This window comes from Myotis myotis, unplaced genomic scaffold (assembly GCF_014108235.1).
Source record: "Myotis myotis isolate mMyoMyo1 unplaced genomic scaffold, mMyoMyo1.p scaffold_m19_p_11, whole genome shotgun sequence".
Classification (NCBI taxonomy): Eukaryota; Metazoa; Chordata; class Mammalia; order Chiroptera; family Vespertilionidae; genus Myotis; species Myotis myotis.
In genome coordinates, this window is record NW_023416315.1 from 49,422,513 (window position 1) to 49,434,700 (window position 12,188).

General features: G+C 38.8%; 1 protein-coding gene across 1 annotated transcript in view; it reads right to left on the reverse strand.

The window, feature by feature from the left end:
- CNTNAP2 (contactin associated protein 2) overlaps nucleotides 1-12,188 on the reverse strand; it is a 1,817,652-nt gene that overhangs the window by 1,549,187 nt on the left and 256,277 nt on the right. The gene's annotated exons all lie outside the window — the stretch shown is intronic.

Here is a 12,188-nt window from a genome sequence, read left to right on the forward strand (position 1 = left end):
ACCAAAGGACTTGTATGCATGCATATAAGCCTAACTATGGACACAGACAACAGGGGAGTGAGGGCATGAGTGGGGGGTGGGGCAATGGGGGAATAAGGACACATATGTAATACCTTAATCAATAAAGAAAGCAAAAAAGAAATGTAAAGAAAAAAATAGTGTGCCAAAACTGGTTTGGCTCAGTGGACAGAGCGTCGGCCTGCGGACTGAGTGTCCAGAGTTCGATTCCGGTCAAGGGCATGTACCTGGGTTGCGGGCACATCCCCAGTAGGAGATGTGCGGGAGGCAGCTGATCGATGTTTCTCTCTCATCGATATTTCTAACTCTCTATCTCTCTCCCTTTCTTTCTGTAAAAAATCAATAAAATATATTTTAAAAAAGAAAAAAATAGTGTAATGTGATGCTAATAACACCAATTTTTGTTAGAACATCAAAATTCCAAATTTCACATACACTTCTCATTAGCTATGTTGACCGAAGGCTGATTGATTAGCTCTGAATATGAGATTCTTTATCCTATAAAGTAATATCTACCTAACTCTAGAAAGGCCTCAAAAGCAGAAACTTCATCTTATGCACCTGTTGATTTTCTGCTTCAAACATGGAGCCTGCAGGGCTCCTGAGTCACATGACACCAGGAATGGCATTCCTATCACAGTCTCTGAGTGGCACCCTTTGGCCATGGGCAGTATGGAGCAGTGCGCGGTGACCCTGAGCAAACAGCACCTTCAGGGATTCAATAAATACAGTCCACTGTGCAGTGTCTCCACTCCCCCTACCCTCCCGCAAGAAACCGAGTGAAAAACAAATAGCAAATTGCTAATTTACTGCAAAATGACGTGCTGATTATTCTTCCATGATCCTATGGCTCCTCTCACTAAGATTGCGTGAATCCATTGCTGAAACAGCTAAGCAGAGACCGCATCATCGTGGCATCATTTCAACAGTATATTCTTCTCCTATTTCTGTATCGAAATGGAATTTGCTTCAGTGTTTGTCATAAATGCCCTTCACCACCTGCTCAGAAAATTGTGTGCTCACCCTTTTCTGAAGCATACCTTGTATTCAAACCCTGTGGTCCACCATGTTTTATAAATAAACTTAGACAATGGACATAGATTTTGTGAGTTATGGAATTAAAGTGAGCTAATAGTAAAATTAAATTTAATCCATTTTTGCAAGTATCGAATTGTTGTAAACATTAGCTCCTGAGTCCAGAGCATCTTCTGACATCCCGCATTCGCGATGGTGTGAAATTTATGAGAGCACCATAAAGCTTTAGTCACAGTAATGAATAAGAAAGCGAACACTATTGCCTCTTATAAATTCCAGGGAATACTTCTGCTCCCATTTTTATGTCACTTTCTTGAGTAAAACTTATTCAAATGTAACCGCACAGGGTAATGCTCTCACGAACAGCTCCTGCAGATACAGATTAAAATGGTATCTGGCCATAAAAAAAAGCAGTTTAATGCTACAGTGAGTACCATTCACTAATCCTCATGTACTAATATCATTTGTGAAATACAGAGTTTGTCTGGCAAAAATAAATGCCATTTGCCTTTAAATACTCCGTGAAGATGGAGGCTGAAAATCAGTCTCTGGACTTGGTTGCTTCTTGGTGGGGGAAGAAAACAACCAGAATGGTCAAGACCATTATCTTCATCCCAGCAAACAAATGCACAATGAGCTTCTTCAAGAATCAAAGGAAGAATTTTAAAAGGTAGAAGCTCTGGTTAAGTTTGCTGTTCATACCTGTAAGACTGGCTACTTCTAAAAGAATCACATTTTTGGATATACACACAACATAACTGAATTCTCTCCTGCGCCAAGCGCTGCACGGAAAGAGATGTAGGACTTTGCTCTCCAGGTCCTCAGTTGTCCTTATCACACTCCACACACAGGTGGGCAGAGGGGCCCTCTGTGCAGAGAGCATTTCACAATCTTTTATTGAACTCATGCCTTCTTACTTATTTGTTTTTTACTCCATCTTCTGCCTTCCTCCACCAGGCAAAAGATAAAATAGTTTTGAGGTTATGTTATAAAAGGAAGATGTACAGAGAATGCCACCCCACCCCACAATTCTTCCCAGATTTTATTCTGTTGAAGGAGATTTGTCTTCTCATACCTTCTCCATCTCTGTTCTCTGAGCATCACAGCTCAAGAGTAACTGAAGTGGAGAGTTGAATTATAAAGTGTGGGTCTGACCCCAAACAAACTCAGTTAAAAGTGACCACCAGATAGCTGTTGTGTTTTTAATTATTAATTTGCCTTCTTTCCATGTGTACAAAGGCCCCAGGGATCACCTGCAGCAAATATGCTAAATTAAATTTGGCAGAGAACACATGGATATTGAGATCATTAATCACCCTACGCTCTGGACCCGCAGAACACTTTGTAGTCAAAACGAAAGCAATGAAAATAGAGTGCTGATATTTTGATAACACAAGAGGTTTCTTAATGTGTGAGGGAGGAAAATTCAGTCACTCCAAATGCAACTTTTTGGGGTGTAAGTTGGTTTTGTGTTCACTAATTCCTGTCTCTGTAGAGAGATGGCCTTAGCTGGGGAATGATTCTGTTGTGATACGTCCTTTTACACCTTGTCAGTGCTTCCATCAACTGGAGAATGTGGGCTTAGAGTCTTAGGAACACAATACCAACCCAGTAAACTACATGAGAGAGAATATAGCTAACTAAATGTTTTCGATTTGGGTTTTGCTCTTCACACTTTAAAAATAAGGAATAAACAACACAATTTACCTAAAAATGCAACTTAAGAACTAAATGGTACCTTTGTGGCCATTCAACCCTACTCCTCCATTTCCCCAAATAAGGAAAGAGGTGAATTAATGTCAGAGTTTGTGCAGAACTCTTATTTGCTGACTATGTGACCATTTCTTCCAAAATTACCTGAAATTTATTTGTTTGTTTATTTTTATTTTTTGGATCACCTGGGAGAATCCTATATAGTTTTGGGTTCCATACCTTCTACATTTACAGTGTTTTATGATGAGAATGTATATTTAGAAGAAAAATTCTAAATGATCTAGACATAAAAAATTCATTTTATTTATTCTACTGAACTCACTGCAGCAAGAAAGAAAAATATGCCTTGAGCTTTTCAGTATGTGAAAATAATGAACATGACTCAAGATGATAATTCATAGCAAGATGTTCTCTTAAAAACTATTAAAGCAATTCTGTTTAATCATTATTTAATAGAAAACACCCATCTCTTGATCTTCTAATTTAAATGTTTCCCCTCTAATATATATTTTCTCTATGTCAATAAGTAGGTGAAATCTTGTGACTGTTGAGAATCAGTCTCTTTTGTTCAGAATAACTTTTATATTTAACTAGAGGCCTGGTGCATGAAATTCGTGCACTGGAGGGGTGTCCCTCAGTCCAGCCTGTACCCTCTCCAAACTGAGACCCCTCAGGGGATGTCCGACTATCAGATGTCCTACGGGACGGGGCCTAAACCGACAGTCAAGCATCCCTCTCACAATCCAGGACTGCTGGCTCCTAACCGCTCACCTGCCTGCCTGGCTGATTGCCCCTAACTGCTTCTGCCTGACACCCTGATCACCTCCTACACACTCCTCTGCTGGCCCGATTGACGCCTAACTGCTCCCCTGCCGGCCAGATTGCCCCAAACTGCCCTCCACTGCCGGCCATCTTTTGGTGGCCATCTTGAGGTAGCCATCTTGTGGTGGCCATCTGATGATGGGGGGTGGCCATCCTGTGATGACATGGGGGTGGCCATCTTGTGGCAGCCATCTTGTGACGACATGAGGGTGGTCATCTTGTGACGAAATGGGGGCAGCCATCTTGTGAAGACACAAGGGCAAGACGCCACCTAGGCTTTTATTAGTATAGATTACTTTTAATAGGGCCACTGAATAAGATTTTCAGGTTTGTTTTTTTATGGTTTGTTTTTTGTTTGGTTTTTTTGGTCAATCCTCACTGGAGGGTATTTTTCCATTGATTTTTCTTTTAGAGAAAATGGATGGAAGGGAGGGGGATAGAGAGAGTGAGAAAGAATCCTTGATGTGAGAGAGATGCATCGATTGGGCCAGGGATTGAACCTGTAACCAGGTACATGCCCTTTACCAGGAATAAACCCCAGGACCCTTCAGTCCATGGAGTTACTCCACAGAACAGAGTTATAGCCAACAAATGGAGATTTCAGGACCGCAGGCTTAAATGAGATAAAAGGAGATGCTCCTTAATAACCCAAACTGTCAAAACACAGGCTCCCTATTCACTGACAATGCTTAGGAATAGGCTGGATGACTTTCAGAGAAACCAATGTTCTATCTACTGAATCAAACTGGCTAGGGCCTTAGTGACTCTTTAATATGACCACATGATGAAATAAGGCTATCTTAGCCACCTTTTATGATTGAGCATTTATATTTTTTCCTGTGCACGAGTTACCAAAGAGTGGGGAAAAGAAATGTTCAACCTATTAAGCATATTTCTCAAATCCTAGGAAAGCTATTTTTTTCAAGAATTTAGAATCAGAGGGAAAAATCTAATGACCAAGGATGTAATAGGCATAAAAAGAAATGTGCTAATCTAGAGGTAAATAGCTTAGGGCTTAGAGCTACTGTCTGTTTGAATCCTGCCTCCCCACTAACTAGCTATATGACTTTGTTCCAGCTGCTAAAATTTTTCTATAATTCGCTCATTATCCATGTTACTTTGATATAGCTATTAAATCTTATGACAATTAGTTTCCTCATTATGAAAATAATAGCAATAGAACCTATCTCATAGACTCATTACAAAAATTTTATTTTTTCCATCGCCATTTATCCCTCTATGCCTTCTTTCATCTCCACTCACCCCTCTCCAAAAATTAAATTATTAATACACATGAAACATAGTATTGTGCCTAAAAAATAGTTAGCACTTAATAAATGTTAGCTATAATTATTATGGTAAAAGACATGCAAATCATATCTTGTGAAAAATAATTTAAACAACTTTTATATACAAGAGAAGGTAGATGTGAGCAGAGTTACTCCACAGAACAGTTATAGCCAACAAATGGAGATTTCAGGACCGTAGGTTTAAATGAGACACAAGGAGACGCTCCTTAATAACCCAAAATGTCAAAACACAGGCTCCCTATTGACTGACTATGCTTATGAACAGGCTGAATGACTTTCAGAGATACCAAAAGGTATTTCTATGCAAACTGCTACTAGATGAGCAAAATAGATGTTTTTCCCATTCTATGGATCTCCAAGGTTATATGAGCAATTGAAATCAATCTTACCTGAACATATATATTGCCTGTCCTGGCCTTTCTCTGGCCACAGGCACTGTCAGAACTAATTTCTGTTTAGGCTATCCACTACCTCCTCCCAGGTGAAATTTTTTTCCTAAAAAGTTTTATCCAGAACTGAGCATAACCTTATTATTCTGTTAATATAGAAAAATGAAGTAATTATAGATTTTCTGAATCTGTAGTTTATAAAAATACTTATTTTTAATATTACAAAGAGCCTAACAGAACACTTACTATTTCCCATAATGAGAATAAATGGATTAACTAAACTTTTCAGTTCCTTTATTTTATAAAGATTTTGTTGATTTAGTTATATTATTGCAGATTCTTGATACTATGAAGCTCTAAATGTTTTCACTATTAAAAATGAGTAATATTAATATTGGTTTATACAACTACTTTGATGGTTAAAAAATACAGTAGAAAGATTAAAGGGGTTGGTAACTAAAATACCTGACTATTAAAAATAGTCAATTGAATGTTAGCTTTTTTATGAGACAAGATATCTTGAAGTCAAAAGAACTATGGAAACATTTCCACTGAAGACTATCTTACTGCTTATTTTCAAGTCATAAAATAAATATGACTTTACAAGTGAAAATGTACAAATATATATTGATAATGCATACACATGTACTCTTTTTAATCATTATAGAGAGCAAGCTTAACTTCTTTCCGAAAATGATATTAGCGTCTTAGATACTTAATGCGTGGAAACACTTAACTAGAATGTTAGGTGTTGTTTTGTTTCTATTTTAGGAATGAAATGGAAACTTTTAGACAAACAGTATAAAACAATTAAGCCGTTATCAAAATAAATTCCTGCAATCCATTTGATTTAAAATAGATTTAACTGACTGATTTTATTTTTATATGTGTTATTACTACTATTTTAGAGAGAGAGAAAAGGAGACACAGAAACATCAATGTGAGAGTTCCTCACTGGGAATTGAGCCCACAACCCACATGTGCCCTGACCTGAAATCAAACCAGCAACCTTTCGGTGTACAGGACAGTGCTTAACTGAGCTACACCAGCCAGGGCTTAACTGACTGATTTAAAGAATCCTATATAACAAAAGCCTAATATGCTAAGTGTCCAGTCATCCGGTCGACCATTCAACCAATCAAAGAGTAATATGCTAAGGCCGCTCAACCGCTTTCTATACGTGCACTGGCCACCAGGGGGCAGACAGTCAGCTGGTTGACCAGTTGCTATTACGTGCACTGACTACTAGGGGGAAGATGCTTCGACCAGTAGGTGAGCTTATTGCTGGGGTCCGGCCGATCTGGACTGAGCCAAATGGGTTAGACATGCCCTGGAGCCTTCTTATGGTCTCTCCCTAGCTATACAACCTCCTGTGTCCCTCACGTACCCAATCGTGCACCAGTGGGGTCCCCTGGCCTGGCTTGCACCTTCTTGCAATCCGGAACCTCTCGGGGGATGTCAGAGAGCCGGTTTCAGCCTGATCGCAAAGGCCAGGCTGAGGGACCCCACTGGTGCATGAATTTGTGCACTAGGCCTCTAGTTGTTAAGTAATGTGTTTAATGTTTTAAGGTATGTATTTCTGTATGAGTAGATGTATATACATTAATACATGTTTTTATCACCCTGCCTAGAGACAGAAATGCACACACATAAGAACACTGTGGGGGGGAAATCAAGGTAAAATGGTTAGCACTGAGACTCTGATATCACAATGCAAGTATTTGAATGCCTGCTCTGTTCCTCCAGGGGGAGCTTGGGGAATTATGCTGCCCTTGCCTCAGTTTCTTCATCCTTGAAAGGTGGAAGGTAACAATTGTGATAGTAAAAACCTACCTCCGATTGCTAATTTATAGAATTAAATGAGATCCAGGTGTAAAGCTCTGAGAGCACATATTAAACCCTCAATGATGTTAGTCAACAATTAATCTCTGGTTATTGCCACAGTTGCATTTTCTTTTCTCCTCCATTCAAAAGATATATGGAAGCATCTTCAGGGATATACCATCTTTCTTGTCAGCCCAGGGAAGAATGGCGCCTATTAACCTGAACGTCTTACTCTGTAAAAATAATCATTTCTGTCATAAAAGGTATGGATGGGGAGGAAGAGATCACAGCAGCAAAGACTTTCCCCTTTCCATCATTGTTAGCAATGCTGATCTCACTGAAAGTGTCTGCTAGTTAATTATTTGTCTTTATTGGAAGGGAGCTTTTGTAAGAAGGAAGGGGAAAAGAACATTGGGCATTTTCCATTGTCTTTTAGGAATTATGGCTGTAGGTAAGGAGGGCTTCTCTTTTGTTAAAGCAAGATTTATCATCATTGAAAATGCAAATACCATAATAAGAGATATCAAAAATAGTATCAGGAAAGGTTTAGAAAAGTATCAAGACATTCTAATACCCTCAATATAATACAAAAATAACTTCAAAAGACATACATTTTGCCTCTGAAAATTTAAGAAAGAAGGAAAAAACATATTTTGGGACAAAGATCCTTTTTTTGTTTGTTTCATTTGTTTTGTTTAATCTTCTAGTGCTTGTGTACATGCATATAATGTTGGATCTATCACATTCCCCTGCTGGATTAGATTTTTTTTATATTTTGCAGGGATGAATAATAATATGTGAGCAAGTATAAATGTACTAGATTGTGAAGTACTGATAATTATAAAGATTGATTTGTAAACACTATCTTCATATATGTCTGAAATATTTACAACAATTGTTTATAGACAATATTGTAATGACTGGTGTTGGAGAAGGTCAGCAGGAAGATGTGACTGCCACCCAGCTGGAGTAGCTCAGTTGATTGGTCATTGTCCCATGAACTGAAAGGTCATCAGTTCTCTTCCTGTTAGGGCACATGCCTGAGTTGCAGGCTTGATCCCCAGTAAGGAACATGCAGAAGGCAGCCCATCCATCTATGTCTGTCTGTCTGTCTGTCTCTCTCTCTCTCTCACTCTCTCTCAAATAAATAAAAATATATTAAAAAATATGTGCTACCCCTTTGTCTCAGGTTCTGGACCCCAACATTGGAGGTTCACCACACCATCCCTGTGTTTGCAATGTGCATTTCACTATCCTTCCCCATGCTAGCTGCACCCTAAGGACACAGGCTTGAGGTACTAATATGGTAATAAGAACATCTGGACTGGGAATGTGACTGGGCCCTATTAAGGCCACAATATAAACTTAAGATTTGGTGGGTGGGTGTAGAGATCTATTCATTTCGTAGCTGCCAAAGACAAGCCTTGTAAGTAAATGCTCTTGCCCATTAAACTTACCAGCTACCAATCTGAAGTGGTCTGCCTTTTTCTTCATTCTCTCTGTGGGGTCTCATTTCAGATTACCCCTGGGGAGCTCTCCAGGAGGTTATGACCCAACAACTGAGTAAGACAGAATTAATCATTAAGGAGGAGGGCTATACTGTTCAGGTTGATTCTACACTACTTGAATCTTTTCCCAAAATGCTTTGCTGCGATTATACAGATGCAATCTATGAAGAAAAATCAAGATAACACATGGGCTTGAGCCTGCTATCCTTGCAAAGGGCTACTTCAAAGGTCAATGCTTGGTATGTGTCTGGGAACTTGAATGGCAAACAGTTCCCAACACAAATGTACAACTTTTCCTAAATGATAAGACTAGCCCACTGCACTTCCATTGTCTGTGCAAGCTCTATGGTTTCTACTGAATATATGCTTTCCTTCTGGGAGACTGAAATTTGGTAGGTGCTACATTCTAGTCTCAGGAGGGCTTCCTGGGTAGACAACATTTCTCATGTGTTGTCACAACGCAATGATGGAGGACTTAAGAGACTTTTGTGTGACTCCAGGGGAAGACTTTGGAAGGTTACATCTGGTTTCTTCTGGTTTTGACCCCATCTGTCTTTTCTCTGTGTGGATTTTGCTGTGTAGCCTTCCACTGAAATAAATCATAGTCACACACGTGACCATACCCTGAGTCCCGTGAGTCCTAGTGAACCGTGGAAACCAGGGAATGGGGAAGAGGAAGGCAGAGAGAGCCTTGGAGATTCAGAACACACTACCAACTTGACATCAGTGAGGATCTGACACAGAGGAATCCCACGGAGTAATTATTCTGTCATTTTAGATTAACTATGAAATTGAATTTCTTAAATCTATCTCCACAGATTGAGAGTCCATTATGAAATTTTCCCCATGTTCTCCTCAAGGGAAGCATAAAAGGTATTGACCTTCACTGAATATTTTGAGTGATTCAGACATATTATGGTGATTACTTAATAACTGTTTTATCTAAGTTTAATCCAAAGTGTGTCTGACTTTCTGCCGAACAAATTATCCTGAAGATACAGAGACAAGAACTGCCTTCTGTTTTATTCTGAAGTTGTTTGTTATAGCAGTTTACGGATTTAAGTGCTGCCAAGCATAATGAATACTTAATGTGCAACCCAGAAGAATTGTGCACAAACAGAAGGAGGCCAATTCAATCAGCATGACCAAGAGCATTTGGATAACAGTTCTGGTCATTCTTCACATATCTCACTATCACTCACATACCCTTTTGAAGGGCTGCAAATTGGGTGGCAACAGAAAGACTAGAACATGAATCTCCTGGATGTGCAAGTGACATGCTCGATGAACGAAGCATGAAGGTCACTGGTTTATCTCTTCAACCCTCCTTCCTTCACCTGGTCACATCTGGCATTTTCTTCCATGATTTTTTACCCCACTACTTTTCCTCATGGAGGTAACTCATGATAAGGATATAGCCATTAATCATAAAATGCTGGTGGACAAGGACTGTATTATCCATTTGTAAGAAAAAAGTATAAGCAATACAGCTAAGGAAACACAAAAAGGATCCATGTGCAGAGTTCCAGCTCAACTATAATTAGAATATACACTAAATATTTAAAGGATGCATGGATCAAAAATAATATTATCTCATATATGGCCATTCTTCTTTTCCAAAAGAGAATAAAGAAAGAAAGAAGCCCTAGCCAGTTTTGCTCAGTGGATAGAGCAGAGGCCTGCGGATTGAAGGGTTGGTCCCAGGTTTGATTCTGGCCAAGGGCATGTGCCTGGGTTGCGGGCTCAATTCCCAGTGTGGGGTGTGCAGGAGGCAGCCAATCAATGATTCTCTCTCATCATTGCTGATTCTGTCTCCCTCTCCCTTCCTCTCTGAAATAAAAATATAAAAATAAAAAGAAAGAAAATGTGAACTGTAATAAGAAAACTTGCCCTAGAGATGAGAGATTCAAAAGGAACGGATATAAAATAATATGAGAAAGAATAGTACATATTAAAAGGTTTTAACTATGAGCATTAAGTAACCAACATCAAATGTATCTTGAAGCAAGCTAAAAAATGTCTGGAAGTGTTTTAATAGCATTTTCTTCATAGCTCATACAGAGGGCTATGGACAGAAAATTTCTTAAGTGATTGATTTATGTTTCATCCCTTTTATCTTAGAATGAACTATATATAATTCACATATAATATAGTTAAGAAATTGTTAAGCTGTGAATAAACTTCTTTTTTAAGTGAGCATAGTATGGGCAGGTTGAAAAATCCTATATAATAAAGAGGTAATATGCAAATTGACCCTCACCCCCTGCATCACAACATGGCCTCCCCATGTCATCACAAGATGGCCACCCCCACATTGTCACAAGACGGCCGGCAGGGGAGGGCAGTTGGGAGGGACCAGGTCTGCAGGGGAGGGCAGTTGGGGGTGATTGGGCCGTTAGGGGAGCAGTTAGGGGGTGATCAGGCTGGCAGGCAGAAGCAGTTAGGAACCAGCAGTCCCGGATTTATGAAAGGAATGTCCGATTGCCCATGGGATTGAGCCTAAACTGGCATTCGGACATCCCCAAGAGGTCCCAGATTAGAAAGGGTGGAGGCTGGGCTGAGGGATATCCCCCCCTGTGCACATTGACTATTTAAATGACTCTTAAAATATTTAGATAACTAATATTTAAATGACTATTTAAAATAAGATGATTATTTTCTTAATACTGGACCTTACCTATATTTTAACCTGTTGTAAAATTCAATATTAATTTGAAATTAATTTTTTTTGCCATGAAATCTTTTGTATCTAAATACATTCATATTATTCTAACTGACCCTTATAGCAGATCAGTGGATTAGAAACTAGGCGAGCAAGAGCCGTGGGATTTTTGTTTACATTTTTCATGTCTAGTAGTATGGTTGATTGTTTCTCTATACTTATTTAATAATATAATTGATAGCCCACTTTTGCTATTGGGATAGCTCATTCAAATTCTATGTCAATAACATTCTGTATGCACTTGGAGGAGGAGAAATGTAGTCAATATCAAGACAGATTCCATTATAAGCTTTCATCATTTTAGGAGTAGACATAACAAATGGCCAATCTCATAGTATTTCTATAAAATCAAAATTCCTTTTCTCATTTTTACTCCTTTTGACATGATGCCGTTTACTACTCTCTGCCTATAATTGCCCTTTCATTCTTGAAGTCCATTTTGCCCCAATAAATCCTTTACATAAGTGCAGAAAATCTTTGCATAACACAACATGATATGTGCGCTGTCACTAGCAGGCAAAAAATGACAATCAGAGCGTTCTAAACATATAAGTGCACAAATTTGCATAACATTTCTTCATTCATTAATCCCCAAAGATATCCAAGAGCCAACAAAGTTCTGGAATGTCATTTGACCAACAATAAAACAAAACCCAGTGACAGTTCTTCCATTAATGCTGCATCTTATATAAATCAATTCAAATACTCTAATATGTGGATACACTTTAAAGTTTTTGAACTACTGTAAAATGAGCCATGCAGTTTTATGAGCTCCTTACCAACAGGAGCATTCAATGGGGAACTGAACAACCAACCACTCATAGGACTGTTGTAAAGGAGACTTTTG